This window comes from Pleurodeles waltl, chromosome 7 (genome assembly GCF_031143425.1).
Source record: "Pleurodeles waltl isolate 20211129_DDA chromosome 7, aPleWal1.hap1.20221129, whole genome shotgun sequence".
Lineage (NCBI taxonomy): Eukaryota > Metazoa > Chordata > Amphibia > Caudata > Salamandridae > Pleurodeles > Pleurodeles waltl.
In genome coordinates this window covers 1,285,931,829-1,285,949,031 of record NC_090446.1, presented here as the reverse complement: position 1 = coordinate 1,285,949,031, position 17,203 = coordinate 1,285,931,829, and positions in this window count along the sequence as shown.

The following is a 17,203-nucleotide window of genomic DNA, read 5'->3' as shown; positions in this document are numbered from 1 at the left end:
AGGTGGTGGAGTGATGGAAGTGAGGGTAAGGGTGGGGGTATGTGCTAGCATTCAGGTAGGGGGGTGACAGTAGTAAAGAGTTGACTTACCTGAGTCCAGTCCTCCACCGACTCTGGCCAGGCCCTCAGGATTCAGTATTGGCAAGACTTGCTCCTCCCATGTTGTTAGTTGTGGGGGAGGAGGTGGGGGTCCACCGCCAGTCCTCTGTACAGCTACTTCGTGTCTTGCTGCCATGGAACATAACTTCCCCCGTAGGTCGTTCCACCTCTTCCTGATGTCATCCCTTGTTCTGGGGTGCTGTCCCACGGCGTTGACCCTGTTCACGATTCTCCACCATAGCTCTATCTTCCTAGTGATGGATGTCTGCTGCACCTGTGATCCGAATATCTGTGGCTCTACCCGGATTATTTTCTCCACCATGACACTTAACTCCTCCTCTGAGAACCTGGGGTGTCTTTGTGGTGCCATGGGTGTAGTGTGAGTGGTGTGTGTGAGCATGTGTGGGGTGATGCTGTGAGGTGTGTGGATGGTGTATGGGTGATGGTGCTCTGTGGCTCTGGTTCTGTGAGTGCTCTTGGTGTCTCTCTCTCTCGCAGTTATCAATATTTTTTAGTCATAGAGGGTTGTGGGTATTGTGGGTACGTGTTTTTTAGTGGTGTGGGTGTGTGGGTGTGGTGTGTGTATGTGTGTCAGGTGTGTGTTGTTTGAATTGTCCTATGTGGTGTAGTTTTGTTTGAGTGTGTGTATTTTGAGCGTGGCAGTATGTACCGCCAATGGTTTACCGTGGTTGAATGCCTGCCATAGTGATTTGTGGGTCATAATGCTGTGGGCATAGTTCTGTTGGCGTAACGGTGTGGGTTTTGGTACCTCCAGTTTATCACTGACCTTTGGGCTGGCAGACGTGTGTGTGTGTCTGTATAGTGATGGATTGGTGTGTGTGTGTCATAATATGGGTAGCGGTAATCCGCCGCGCCAGCAGTATGTTGGTGGCAGTTAGCATGGCGGTAAGTGGAACTTACCGCCAAAGTCATAATGAGGGCCATAATCTATTTTTGTAAATTGGTGTTGGCGTCGCCATTAAACTCTGTTTTTCAACTGAAAACTGTGGAGTGTGGTCTTTTTGAATGCCTGTGAAGAGTGGCATTTCCTCTGTTATTGAAATAACGACTACCGCTGGCCGTGACCTGCACCGACCCCCGAGAGGTGGAAGAAGCCGGGCAAGCATTGGGAACCTTTACGGCAATATATATATATATATATATATATATATATATATATATATATATATATATATATATATATGTGATGGCATGCAGGTAGGGGGGTGATAGTAGTAAAGAGTTTACTTACCTGAGTCCAGTCCTCCTCGGACTCCGGCCAGGCCATCAGGATGCAGTATTGGCAAGACTTGCTCCTACCATATGTTTATATATAGTTATTTTTTTCAACAGAGGTAAAGCCTACTTGAGAAAGAAATGATCATACCTAATGTGTATAGCAATAAGTAGAAATAGTCGATCTTTGAGACAAAAAGATTATCATAAGTCTGGTTCCTTGTGGAGTACAGAAATGTGTATTCTCTCATAAGTACTAATCATCTCTTTATAGCCTCCTTATGGTTGTCAGCAAAGTTTCTACAAGATTGGATCGAAAGGTTCTGATTACTTTTTGGTACTCAGGTAGGCCTTATCTCCGTGCTGATACAAATACATTTTGCAATTTTAGGATGATATGCCTACTTAATTTCTTTAATATGTCCCCATCTCGTCTATGTTCTATACCAAGGAATCCTACTGCATTAAGTTCTGATAGGGAATGTTCTCTATAAAAATTAGCAGCCATGGGATATTTGTGATCCTTGTTTTTGATTGCTCTAATGTATTCTTTCCATCTTTCTATGAGTTTACATGTAGCAGACCCAACATATTGTTTTTGTTTTTTGCATGATAACATAAACACAGTTAGATGTGTTACAGTTAATGTTAGTACTTAGGGGTGGAGTTACTGTTGAGACTGTTTGACTGATCGCGGCACATGGTCAGGATGCTACAACTGTTATTCAAACTCTGTAAGAGATAGTTACAGGTGAACATTTATGTTAGTTAATTTGATGGGTGAGCTCAGTACCGGACATGTAATGGGGGTAAATTGTGGGACTGGAAAAGAAACAATGTAATAAATGGTCGTGTAATTTTGTTATAATTGATGTAGGTTGATATTTGGTATCTCGGGTCATAATGAGCATGGTTTGGCATATGGTAAAGGAAGGTGGCATTCTAAGACCCTGTGTATGGCACTGCAAGCAGTGGTTTTCAATTTTGTTTGAATAGATCTCACACCTCATGTATGCATATGGGTAGTTAACTATTGGATCCCGTTATCTGGTTCGATGGTGGGAATAGTAGATTCGATAAGCGGCAGCTCCTCCACTATGTTAGAGGAGCATCGCCCCCAGCGAGCAGCAGCTGCAAAACTTTCAAAATAAAACTACATTTATTATTGTTTTCTTTATAAAGGAGCGGTGCAATTCGCAAGAAGAGCATGGAGGGAAGTGCAAAGCACCCCCTCACTGCACATGTGTGTTTGGCCGGCCGTCTCGGGTCAGCAAAACACACATGCGCACTGAGCTCTCAGGCAGCAGGCAGAGGCTGCCAGACTGCCTCAAAGCGCCAAGCCAGGGCACTCCGGCCAATCCTAACGCTGCTTTCATGCTGCCAGCAGCATGAAAGCAGTGTTAGGATTGGCTGCAGCGCAGGCTGGGAGCCTGTGCCTGCTGGACAAGGAGCGGCACAGCGGAGGGGGCAAGTAAGGTACGTTTTCTTTTTTAATTTATTTTTTGTATTTGTCGGCCCCCCGCCACGTACCGCACCACCCCACCCCTTGTCCATGCCATAAACCGCAACTGGGTTTGATTAAATATTCTTTGGGGAACCAAGCACAGTAATCTGGGATGTTTAATATAGGTTGTTATTATATGCCTCACTGCATTTTCCCCTTGTTTTATTACTGTTCTTTTATATTACTGTAGTTATTCGCTTGTTTGAAAAATTGAATACACAGTCCAAAGTGACGGTTAGTAGTGTATACTAGGGTAGGTATTAGCCCTTTGATTCAATAGGGTACTTTTCATTGAGCAGAATAAATTTGATATATGTTCATAGTACTGGGATGACAACTGAGTCACAACTTTAACTTAATTTGATTTAAGTTGAAGATTAGGATGCTAAGTCAGTTAATTAAAGGTAAGTGTTTTATAATGAGGTTGCTATTTACTGTATATTTAGGACATACTCTACTATATCATAAGTGAAACATACTTTAAGTCTTTGTAAATATACAGTAATTATTGTTCAAATTGGAAGCAGTCACCTCGTTGTTCACCTTTTTGTTCTTCCAGTGGGGATTGTTTTTCTTCTTGCTATTTGAAACTCTGTGAAAGTTTATTTGTCCAACTATTATTCCAATCATGCAATATACAGCATTTTTAGAAGAGGGTCCTCAATTAATGTAGTATTCTTTATTCAGTAGAGGCTGATCTGCAGTTTGCAGGTAGCTTTAGCAGTGTATGGTGTCATGCACAAGTAACACAGTTCATTGTAGCCCTTTTGTTGTAAACTTATTGTGGATTTTGTTTACACTGGGACTGTCATTTCTCTTTTTTTGAATTGACATCTAACAGTTACATTGCACTGTTGAACATGATTTTGAATGCTGCATATTAAACACATTGCCACTATGCTATTATACATGTAAAATGTACAAACATATATTATGTATCTTTTGTCTTTTATTTTGTTGTTTTTTCCTCGTGTTTGTGGAAAAGTTTGTGTACTTTTAGTTTAGTAACTCTAAAGAGGAGCTATGAATATATGCATATTGTGTATATCTCTGTATATTTATGTGAATATTTTACATATTCTCCATTGTCCTATCTGAATGTACTTATGTTCATCTTCTTTTCTTGAACTAACTGCCCTGAAGAAGCATCTGTGACACAAAACACATGTTGGCTGTTTTATATTTGCTTGACCTGTCAGCCTTAGGGTGGTCACCCCTAACTTTTTGCCTGCCTCCCTCCACTTTTTAAACACTGTTTTTGCTGGGATTTAGACTCTGCACACTTTACCACTGCTAACCAGTGCTAAAGTGCATATGCTCTCTCCCTTTAAACATGGTAACATTGGATCATACCCAATTGGACTATTTAATTTACTTATAAGTCCCTAGTAGTGTGCACTATATGTGCCCAGGGCCTGTAGATTAAATGCTACTAGTGGGCCTGCAGCACTGGTTGTGCCACCCACTTAGGTAGCCCCTTAACCTTGTCTCAGGCCTGCCATTGCAAGGCCTGTGTGTACAGTTTCACTGCCAATTCGACTTGGCATTTAAAAGTACTTGCCAAGCCTAAAACCCCCCTTTTTCTACATATAAGACACCCCTAAGGTATTCCCCAGGTAACCCATAGGACAGAGTGCCGTGTAGGCAAAAGGCAGGACATGTACCATGTAGTTACATGTCCTGGTAGTGTAAAACTCCTAAATTCGTTTTTACACTGCTGTGAGGCCTGCTCCCTTCATAGGCTAACAATGGGGCTGCCCTCATACAGTGTTTGAGTGGTAGCTACTGATCTGGACTGCTGCCTTGCTGTTGCCCTGCTGCCTGGCTGCGCTCTGGCTGAGGTGAAGAAGTGCTCTCCAAGGGCTTGGAAAGAGCTTGCCTCCTGTTCCCTGAAGTCTCAGAAACAAAAAGACTTCTCTCTTGCAACTGGACTCCCTGTGCGGCGAAAGTTTGACGGACAGCTTGCAAAAAATGACGCACAGCCTGGCCCGCAGTGAGAAATTCACTGCACACCCAACCGGAACAACGCAACGTGGCTTCGCAAGGAGAAGATCGACACGGCGCCTGCATTGCGACCGGAACTTCAATGCACTGCCCACCAGATCGACGCACAGCTGACCTGGGACGACGCAACCCGACTTCCAGAGGGGAAATCGACGCAGCGCCTGCCATGTGGAAGAAACTTCCACACAACGCCCACAGGAATGACTCAGCACTTGTGACTTTGCTCCGCAAGCCCAGGATTCCACGCATAGACCCCGGGGCATCTGAAAACACTGCAACCCGAAGAGGATCCATGACCGAGCGCCGGAAATCGACGCACAGCCGTTCCTGCGTGGAAACTAAACAACGCATCGCCGTGTGTGGCCTGGGAAATCGACGCACACCCCTTTGTTTCCACACTTCTCCTCCTCTGCGGCCCTTTACGGAGATTTTTCACGCGAAACTGGTACTTTGTGCTTAAAAAAGACTTTGGCCCTCATTATAACCCTGGCGGTAAATCCCGCTTACCGCCTTGCAGAAGACCGCCAACACACCGCTGCGGCGGAGGAATTCCACCACAGCTATTACAACCCACAGCTCGGAATCCGCCATAATACAGACACCCAAACAAGTCCGCCACACCAAAGGTCAGTGATAAACTGGCAAAAAACAAAACCGACACCGTCACCCCAACAAGAATACGCCCACACTATCACGACCGACGAATCCACGGGGCGGTCTTTCAACTGCGGTAATCCATTGGCGGTACACACCGTTGCGCTCATAATACACACTCATTTACAAAACTCAACCACATTGGAAAATCGAAATACACACACCTGACACACATACACACACCACACCCACAAACCCTTAATACCAGAATTCTGATACCACGCTAGAGAGAGACACCACCAGAAACAACAACAGCATCCACAGAAACACAACATCATCACTCACACAACATCCACGCACCTCAAACAACACACAACAACACATCCCCTCACACATCACAACACACACCACCTCACACATCACCCACACCACATCGTGGCACCTCAACAACACCCCAGGTTCTCTGACGAGGATCTCAGGGTCATGGTGGAGGAAATCGTCTGGGTAGAGTCACAGCTATTCGGATCACAGGTGCAGCACACCTACATTGCTAGGATGATGAAGCTATGGCGCCGAATCGTGGACAGGGTCAACGCAGTGGGACAGAATCCAAGAACTAGGGATGACATCCGGAAGAGGTGGAACGACCTACGGGGGAAGGTGCATTCCATGGTCTCCAGACACCAGATTGCTGTACAGAGGACTGGCAGTGGACCCCAACCTCCTCCCCCACAACTAACAACATGGGAGGAGCAAGTCTTAGCAATACTGCATCCTGAGGGCCTCGCAAGATTAGCAGGAGGAATGGACTCTGGTAAGTCAACTCTTAACTATTATATCCCCCACCCTACCTGCATGCCATCACATACTCCCACCCTCACCCTCACCCCCATCACTCCAACACCTCACATATGTCCCACTATCACAACCCACCCATCCCAACACCAAGCCCTGCATGCAACACCAAAGCATGGACACCCATCACCAAAGCATGTCCACTACAGATACCCACACAGCCCCCAAACCAATTATCATGCAAGGACCTAGACAAGAATGCAAGCACTGGAGTACAGGGTCACTCACCCATTCTGCACGATGGCACACACACATGCAATAATGATGCCTTTACACCCCTGCAGGACCCCTACCCAATGTCACCGGACAGGAGGTACCAGACATATCCAGTCCCCCCACAGAAGAGACCCACAGTGATGACAGCAGCTTTGCACAACTGGATCAAGATGAGCAGCCCGGCCCATCTGGGACCTCGGGACAGTCGATTCCCCTGACACTGTCACAAGACACCACAGAGCCTCCCCCCCCCCAGGAAACACTAGCACAGCACCCACCCAGCGGGCCCATACCTCTGTCCCCAGGACACGTCAATCAGCAGTGTGTCCACCACTACAGGAAACCCAGGCAAACCCACCAACCCAAGAAAATCAGGGACCTGGGGGCAGTGGCAGTGGGCACACGGTTCAGGGGACAGAGGAACAGGAAAACAGGGGAACTGGGAGGACTGCTGTGCGACAGGGGGAGGACAGGCCCAGGGAACCCACTCTCCACGAGGTCCTCTCCAACATCATGGGAGCGTACCATCATTCCCAGGAGACAGTGGCAATGGTACTGGCCAAGTTTCAGGAGACCCAGCAGCTGCAGGAGGAACACTATCTGGGGATCAGGGAGGAACTGAAGTCCATTAACACCACCCTAGTCACCATTGCAGGGGTGCTGCAAGACCTTGTCAACACCAGGAGGAACACTGTGGCACAACAAGGGGCCCCTGACACTAGCCTGGATGATGAACAGCCATCCACCTCCACCGCCGCTAGTGGACAGGAGGCACCGCCACAGGAACATGACACCAGCACCCCACCCCCTGCAGATGGAGAGCCACCCCGCAAACATTCCCTGAGATCCAGGAACAAGACAGAGAACATTGCCAAGACCCCCACCAGGAAATGAGACCCCCCTGAATGTCACCCTTCTGTCCCACTTTGTCACCCTGTCCATCTGTAGGAAGTTGTCTCTGTATATACTTTCTCAAAATAAGAGATAGTGTGCACAGAGTCCAAGGGTTCCCCTTAGAGGTAAGATAGTGGCAAAAAGAGATAATTCTAATGCTCTATTTTGTGGTAGTGTTAAGCATTTGTTGTACACACACAGGCAATAAATGAGGAACACACACTCAAATACAAATTCCAGGCCGATAGGTTTTTGTATAGAATATATTTTCTTAGTTTATTTCAAGAACCACAGGTTCAAGATTTACAATCAATACTTTAAATGAAAGGTATTTCACTCAGGTATCTTAGGAACTTTTGAATCATCACAATAGCATGTACAGTTTTGACAAAAATGGCAATAAGCTATTTTCAAATTGGACACTGCAAAATTCAACAGTTCCTGGGGGAGGTAAGTATTGGTTAAGTTCACAGGTAAGTAAAACACTTACAGGGTTCAAAGTTGGGTCCAAAGTAGCCCACCGTTGGGGGTTCGGAGCAACCCCAAAGTTACCACACCAGCAGCTCAGGGCCGGTCAGGTGCAGAGGTCAAAGTGGTGCCCAAAACGCTTAGGCTTCAATGGAAATAGGGGTGCCCCGGATCCAGTTTGCCAGCAGGTAAGTACCTGCGTCTTCGGAGGGCAGACCAGGGGGGTTTTGTAGGGCACAGGGGGGGACACAAGCAGGCACAGAAAGTACACCCTCAGCGGCACAGGGGCGGCTGGGTGCAGAGTGCAAACAGGTGACGGGTTTACAATATGATTCAATGGGAGACCCGGGGGTCTCTTCAGCGATGCAGACAGGCAAGGGGGGGGGGCTCCTCGGGTAGCCACTACCTGGGCTAGGAAGAGGGCCGCCTGGGGGTTGCTCCTGCACTGGAGTTCAGATCCTTCAGGTCCTGGGGGCTGCGGGTGCAGTGTGTTTTCCAGGCGTTGGGTTCCTTGAAGCAGGCAGTCGCGGTCAGGGGGAGATTCTGGATTCCCTCTGCAGGCATCGCTGTGGGGGCCCAGGGGGGTTAACTCTGGCTACTCACGGGGTCGCAGTCGCCGGGGAGTCCTCCCTGTAGTGTTAGTTCTCTGCAGGTCGAACCGGGGGCGTGGGGTGCAGAGTGGAAAGTCTCACGCTTCCGGCGGGAAACATTTGGTCTTTAAAAGTTGCTTCTTTGTTCCAAAGTTGCAGTCTTTGTGGAACAGTGCCGCTGTCCTCAGGATTTTCTTGGTCCTTCTAGATGCAGGGTAGTCCTCTGAGGCTTCAGAGGTCGCTGGACCCTGGGGGATGCGTCGCTGTTGCAGTTTTTCTTGAAGTGGGGAGACAGGCCGATAGGGCTGGGGCCAAAGCAGTTGGTGTCTCCGTCTTCTCTGCAGGGCTTCAGGTCAGCAGTCCTTTTTCATCTTCAGGTTGCGGGAATCTGATTTCCTGGGTTCTGGGTCGCCCCTTAATACTCAATTTAGGGATGTGTTTAGGTCTGGGAGGGCAGTAGCCAATGGCTACTGTCCTTGAGGGTGGCTACACCCTCTTTGTGCCTCCTCCCTGTGGGGAGGGGGGCCCATCCCTAATCCTATTGGGGGAATCCTCCAAAATCAAGATGGAGGATTTCTAAAGGCAGGGGTCACCTCAGCTCAGGACACCTTAGGGGCTGTCCTGACCGGTGGGTGACTCCTCCTTGTTTTTCTCATTATCTCTCCTGGACTTGCTGCCAAAAGTGGGGGCTGTGTCCAGGGGGCGGGCATCTCCGCTAGCTGGAGTGCCCTGGGGCATTGTAACATGAAGCCTGAGCCTTTGAGGCTCACTGCTAGGTGTTACAGTTCCTGCAGGGGGGAGGTGTGAATCACCTCCACCCAGTGCAGGCTTTGTTTCTGTCCTCAGAGAGCACAAAGGCTCTCACCACATAGGGTCAGAAACTCGTCTCTCAGCAGCAGGCTGGCACAGACCAGTCAGTCCTGCACTGAAGGATTGGGTAAAAGACAGGGGGCATCTCTAAGATGCCCTCTGTGTGCATTTTTTAATAAATCCAACACTGGCATCAGTGTGGGTTTATTATTCTGAGAAGTTTGATACCAAACTTCCCAGTATTCAGTGTAGCCATTATGGAGCTGTGGAGTTCATTTTTGACAAACTCCCAGACCATATACTTAATATGGCCACACAGTACTTACAATGTCTAAGAATAGACTTAGACACTGTAGGGGCATATTGCTCATGCAGCTATGCCCTCACCTGTGGTATAGTGCACCCTGCCTTAGGGCTGTAAGGCCTGCTAGAGGGGTGACTTACCTATGCCACAGGCAGCATCTTGTGTGCATGGCGTCCTGAGGGGGATGCCATGTAGACTTTGCCTTTTTCTCCCCACCAACACACACAATCTGCAATGGCAGTGTGCATGTGTTAGGTGAGGGGTCCCTTAGGGTGGCACGACATATGTTGTGGCCCTTAGGGACCTTCCCTGGTCACAGGGCCCTTGGTACCACTGGTACCTTTTACAAGGGACTTATCTGTGTGCCAGGGGTGTGCCAATTGTGGGAACAATGGTACATTTTAGGTGAAAGAACACTGGTGCTGGGGCCTGGTTAGCAGGGTCCCAGCACACTTCTCAGTCAAGTCAGCATCAGTATCAGGCAAAAAGTGTGGGGTAATTGCAACAGGGAGCCAGTTCCTTACACCATCCTTCAACTGCCCTTGCTCCACTCCCTATGCCCCTTTGGACAATGCACCTGTGAAACAAATAGACTGGACTCTGCCATGGACATTCCTCCACCATCACCCCTGCCCATTTTACAACCCCCTCCACTTATTTGCACAGAAATAAACAAACTTCAATCACAAAACAATCTTGAGTCAGTCTGTGCTTTCACAAATGTGTAATTGCAATAACTATGGAATATAGCAATGTCAATTTAATTTTTCACATACCAATGAAACACAGCTGTAGGGCTGGAGGAAAGATAGCAGAGGTCACAAAGTGGGACCCACATCTGTTAAATGGAAAGGCAAGGTGTCAAGTCAGGGTCCATACACTGATTGAAAATGACAGACTTATGCTAGCTCAAACAATAGTATGAGATGTGTGAGGCAGTGACATCTTCTACCTGTGTCTCACTGGAAGTATTGCTGGATAATGTTGTTTCTGTTATCGATATCCTCTTCTTCTGCCTCCTTTTCTTCACCGTCCACAGGCTCCACAGCTGCCACAAGACCTCCAGCTGGACCATCCTCCTGCAGAAAAGGCACCTGCCGTCGCAAAGCCAGGTTGTGCAGCATACAGCAGGCCACGATGATCTGGCACACCTTCTTTGGTGAGTAGTAGAGAGAACCACCTGTCATATGGAGGCACCGGAACCTGGCCTTCAGGAGGCCGAAGGTCCGTTCAATCACCCTCCTAGTTCGCCCATGTGCCTCATTGTAGCGTTCCTCTGCAATTGTCCTGGGATTTCTCACTGGGGTCAGTAGCCATGACAGAGTCACCTGCAAATGTCGAGGGACAACTGTTAGACACACACTAACCCTTAGGGACAACCCCATACCCAGACAACTAGTCACACTGTATAGGGTCCTTGTCCTCACCTATTAGCCCCCCCGGTGCCTCTGGAGTTGCCCGATCACATAAGGGATGCTGCTATTCCTCAGAATGTAAGCGTTATGCGCTGAGCCAGGAAATTTGGCATTCACATGGGAGATGTACTGGTCGGCCAAACACACCATCTGCACATTCATTGAATGGTAGCTCTTCCGGTTTCTGTACACCTGTTCACTCCTGCGGGGAGTACCAAGGCCACATGTGTCCCATCAATGGCACCTATGATGTTGGGGATATATCCCTGGGCATAGAAGTCACCTTTCACTGTGAGCAAATCCTCCATCTGAGGGAACACGATGTAGCTGCGCATGTGTTTCAGCAGGGCAGACAACACTCTGGACAACACGTTAGAGAACATTGGCTGGGACATCCCTGATGCAATGGCCACTGTTGTTTGAAAGGAACCACTTGCCAGGAAATGGAGTACTGACAGGACTGACAGGACCTGCACTAGAGGGGAGATCCCTGTGGGATGGCGGATAGCTGACATCAGGTCTGGCTCCAACTGGGCACACAGGTCATGGATTGTTGCACGATCAAGTCTGTAGGTGACTGTTATGTGTCTCTCTTCCATTGTGGACTGGTCCACCAGCGGTCTGTACACCGGAGGATGGCGCCATCTCATCACCTGCCCCAGCGGACGTCCCCTATGGACGAGAACAGCGAGCAGAAAGTCAGCCAACACTGAGGTATCACAAAATGTCATTTTCACATATTTATTAATCCGCAATGTGCCTGTTACTGTGTGTATGCAAGGTCTACATTGATGCGACGCAGTTAAAATTAATGCCATGTGGCCCCCTGAAATGGCGACTGCCTGACCTGTAATGTGGGACAAGGGGATATGAGGTAACTGCGCTGGCGTTGTACACCGTTGCGGTAGGCGGTCGATGACCGCGGCGCAATCCTGCATTGGTTAACATTGGACCCTATGGGTCCGAGGAGCCAATGACGATGTACGCCAGCGGTGACGGTACGCACCGCCACAGACGTGACCAGCATTTTCTGACTGTTCAGTCACTTGATACCTGACCTTCAACAGGAGAAGACCTACACTTCAAGTGCTGCTGTGACCTCAGTCTGGAAGCGACAATGGCTCATGTGTCTGGGGAAAGGGCCCCTGCCTTCACTTCGGAGGAGTTGGAGAAACTAGTGGATGGGGTCCTCCCCCAGTACACACAACTGTACGGTCCTCCAGACAAACAGGTGAGTACACTGTGAGAATGCTGCATGGGCAATGCCTGTTTTGAGTGGTGTGGATGGAAGATAAATGGGGGGGGGCTGAGGCCTGCATGTGCGGACGGTGAGTGTATGTGCGTCAGGGCAAGAGTGGGAAGTGGGCCAATGCGGATGACGGTCTGGACGGGTAAAGATTTTCCTTTTCCCCTGTACAATTCCTCTAGGTCAGCGTCTACCAGAAGAAGGATATTTGGCGTGCCATCGCCAAGGATGTCCAGACCCTGGGGGTCCACCACAGACAGAGCATCCACTGCCGGAAAAGATGGAAGGACCTTCGCCGCTGGAGCAAGAAGACAGTGGAGGCCCAGCTGGGGATGGCCTCCCAACGTGGGAGGGGTGCCCATCACACCATGACCCCCCTGATGTTCCGGATCCTGGCAGTGGCGTATCCAGAGTTGGATGGGCGCTTGAGGGCATCACAGCAGCCACAAGGGGGTGAGTACACTCTCATTCATCTCCTTCGCCCCAGGCACCTCAGGCCCTGCCCCAGTCAGCCCTGCTGCCCTCAGTGAGGAGGCTATTGACCTCCTGAGATCCCTCACTGTTGGGCAGTCTACCATTCTGGATGCCATCCAGGGTGTCGAGAGGCATTTCCAACAAACAAATGCATATCTGGAGGGCATTCATTCTGGCCAGGCAGCCCAACAGAGAACGTTTCAGGCTCTGGCCTCAGCACTGATGGCAGCCATTGTCCCTGTGTCCAGCCTCCCCCCTCCATCTTCCTCCACCCAGCTCCAATCCCCTGTACCTCAGCCTATCCCAAGCACACCATCAGACCAGCATGCACACACATCAACACACAAGGGTGGCTCAGGCAAACATAAGCACCACACATCCCACAGGCACTCACACAAGCATCATACTCATGCACACATACCAACATCCACTGCCTCGACTGTGTCCCCCTCCTCCACGTCTCCCTCCTCCCTCCCAGTCTCATCTCCACTCACACCTGCATGCACTACATCCTCAGCCACTACCTCCATCACCAGCACGCCCATCACCACATACCGCTCACGTGCACTCACCACCCCCTCTACCATTCACACATCCCCAATGTCCTCTCCCAGTGTGTCAGTGAGCCCTCCTCCCAAAGTACACAAACGCAGGCACACACCCACCCAACAGCCATCCACCTCACAACAGCCTCCAGACCATGCACCTTCACCCAAATTCAGCAGACGTACACCTCCTACAACCACTACCTCTACCTCTACTCCCAAACCCCCTCCATCTACCCATCCCAGTGTGTCTAAAAAACTTTTCCTGGCTAATATTGACCTCTTCCCTACACCTCCCCCCCCGTCCTTCCCCTAGGGCCAGGCTTTCCAGGTCCCAGCCCAGCACTCAGCCACCACATCCCCAGGCACAGTGGTGCCAGCACCTGCGGGGTCATGGAGTGCGCCAACCATCAGGGCTGCCAGTGTGCCATGGAGTGAGGGCAAGGACATTCCGTCACCTGTCAAGGTGAAAAAGGTGCCCACATCCCAGAGGGAGAAGCCGAAAACACCTGCCACCAAGGGGTCAGGGAAAACAAAAGGGGATAGTGGCAAGACAGCTGCGCCACCATCAAAGGTGGGGAAGGGCCAGAAACTGAAGGGCAGGTCAGGAGAGGACATGGTGGCACCGACTGGGGGACCAGTGTCACACCTTCTGTCCACGTTGATGCCAACCTGTACTGCGGAGAGGACCGCCACCTGCACCACCACCTGCACCGCCACAGATCCCGCCGCCAGCACCGCTGCCACAGAGCCTGCCGCCAGCACCGCTGTCACAGACCCCGCAGCCAGCACAGCCGCCACAGACCCCGCCGCCAGCACCGCTGCCACAGAGCCTGCCGCCAGCACCGCTGTCACAGACCCCGCAGCCAACACAGCCGCCACAGACGCTGCCACTAGCACAGCCGCCACAGACCCCGCCACCAGCACCGCCGCCACAGAGCCCGACTCAAGCACCTCCGCGACTGACACCGCCGCAAGCACCACCGGCGGACCCGCAACATCCTGAGCCGGTGGCACCACCGCAGACATGGCTGCCATCCCCAGTGGTCAGTCGTCCGAGGCGGGTGGTGAGTTCCAGGAGCCTGGGCAGCTTCCATGAATCATCACTGTCATCACAGTTGTCACCTGCATATGGAATGCGAAGCCGCAGCAGTGTGGGGTATGTGTCTCCCTCCATGGCATATCAAACTAACTGTACCCCGGCAATCTTGTGGCACACACACCCAGGCGAGTGTATTGTTGCGGCCACAATGCACGTGGAGCACTCTGGGCACAATGCCCCCTCCAGAACCAGTGGAGAAAGGCATCCACTGCCTTAGTCCTTGGCAGGATGAAGCACTCTGGGCACAATGCCCCCTCCAGAACCAGTGGAGAAGGCATCCACTAACACAGTCCTTGGCAGGATGAAGCACTCTGGGCACAATGCCCCCTCCAGAACCAGTGGAGAAAGGCATCCACTAACACAGTCCTTGGCAGGATGAAGCACTCTGGGCACAATGCCCCCTCCAGAACCAGTGGAGAAAGGCATCCACTACCTCAGTCCTTGACAGGATGAAGCACTCTGGGCACAATGCCCCCTCCAGAACCAGTGGAGACTGTTATCCACTTGAGAGACTGTGGCTTTGCACTCCCCAGGATAAAGCAGTGGGCAGTGCACCCACTTGAGAGACTTGAGAGACTGTGGCCTTGCACTCCCCAGGATAAAGCAGTGGGCAAACAACCCACTGGAGAGACTTGAGAGACTGTGGCTTTGCACTCCCCTGGATAAAGCAGTGGGCAGTGCACCCACTTGAGAGACTTGAGAGACTGTGGCTTTGCACTCCCCAGGATAAAGCAGTGGGCATACCACCCACTGGAGAGACTTGAGAGACTGTGGCTTTGCACTCCCCAGGATAAAGCAGTGGGCAAACCACCCACTTGAGAGACTTGAGAGACTATGGATTTGCACTCCCCAGGATAAAGCAGTGGGCAAACCACCCACTGGAGAGACTTGAGAGACTGTGGCTTTGCACTCCCCAGGATAAAGCAGTGGGCAAACCACCCATTTGAGAGACTTGAGAGACTGTGGCTTTGCACTCCCCAGGATACATCAATGGGCATGGAGCCCCCTCGTGGAGCAGTGGCGTTGTGCGTTCTCAGGCTGAGGTGCCCCCCCTCCGCCTCCCCCTGAGGTGCCTGTATATTTTCTATGTGATGCCCCTCCAGTATTCTCTCCGTTTGGAGTCAGGTATCTAGTGTGGGCCTCGCCCATGCATCTTGGGCCCAGTGGTCCACGGACAATGATTGGTGCACTATCCGGACTTGTGTAGTTGGTGTACATAATTGTATATACTGGATTTTGAGTTTTGACTAATGGATTTTTATTGATTACAATTGTTTACAATTGTTACAATCATTTCCTTTTGGCCTTGAGTTATTCAAAGGGGGGTGGGGAGGTGTATATGTAATGTTGCAGCATGTATTTGTGTGTATGGTGTTGTGGGTGAGGGTGGGGGTGGGGGTGTTGCGTGGTGCGTGTGTGTGTCACTCTCTTTTCCCTCCCCCCTCCCCTGTGTTGTAGGTGCAGTACTCACGTGGTCACTGGTAGTCAAGTCAAGCTTTATTCGGTCAATTAACCATGAAAGCATCACATACATTAAAAGAAAAATTTCATCTCATTTTATAATCTGTACAATGATTTAATAATTTTATAAAAAAAAACACATAAATAAATACATACATGTGATATCAGAGTATTCATCTAAAATCCTGCCTGGGCACGCTTCGTGGGTCCTTGATTGAAATGGTGATCACGTATATGCCATGCTGCCACTAAAAACTTGCTGACTGCTAAAATTAATTAATTTGATCTATGGCTTTTTTTAAAACCCTTATTGCTATACTGCAATTTTCCAGCCCCATTTCCCTACAGGTTTTTCGAATCCATATTGACTGTGGAAAAAAAATATGTTGGGCAAAAAAACATAAAATGTTCAACTGTTTCCGGGGCACCGCCAGAAGCCGGACATATATCTGAAGTAGTGATTGGCCCCCAGTTGCAAGTTAAAGACAACATTGGTAAGGACCCAAAACGGAATCTAGCACATAAACCTTTGCCCTGTAGATCTAGTATAATATCTTAATAGGATTCATACTGCGGAAACCACTTCAAATCAGTAAAAAGATTAGATAATCGACCATGAGTTTTACAACAAATATAATTGTTCCATACATTGGACCAGTAAGCTGATTTCAAAGCAGTTTTATGGAATTTCACTAATTTTTGGTGATTCTCCCAATAATCTCCAAACCCCAAGATACAAAACCAATTGGACACATATTTAATCCAAGGAATAATAGCTGCATTTGGTCTCTTTAGCAGGTCAAGCAGTGATGCTTTGTATAAATCCAATTCAGGGTGGTCCAAATCCTTATCCAATATAATAGAGGTCATAGGGAAATTAAATCAGCTACTTGGTTTAGCCCCAAATCAAGAAACATTGGGATCAGTGGTGTACTTCGGGGGCACACTATCAAAGCCCTTGCAAAATTGTTTTCTCCCACAGTTATATTTGTACATACATAGCTTTATTGGTTACTTTCAACCCTAAAAGCAAAACAACCACCGGTAGAAAGATAAAAGATAAGTAAAAATTATGATAAAAAGGAAATAAGAGGAATAAAAAAGAACATCCTTTACGGCCTTAAAACACATAAAAACCAAACACCTAATCTCCTACTGACTGTCATTTAAATCAATCATGGGGTATTGTTCCAGTCTAGGTGTGTGGTTAAAATTTGATGACTAAAACATTCCATTGTCAGTTTTTCATGTTGTCCTTATTTGGAAGTAAGTTCCGCATCAGCAACTTTCCCCAAGTGATAAGTACGTACATGCCAGGCAGCTGTAATGTACCCACTAACCGCACAGGGCAAGGGGGGGGAACTTTCCCTCATCAGAATTCTTAAGG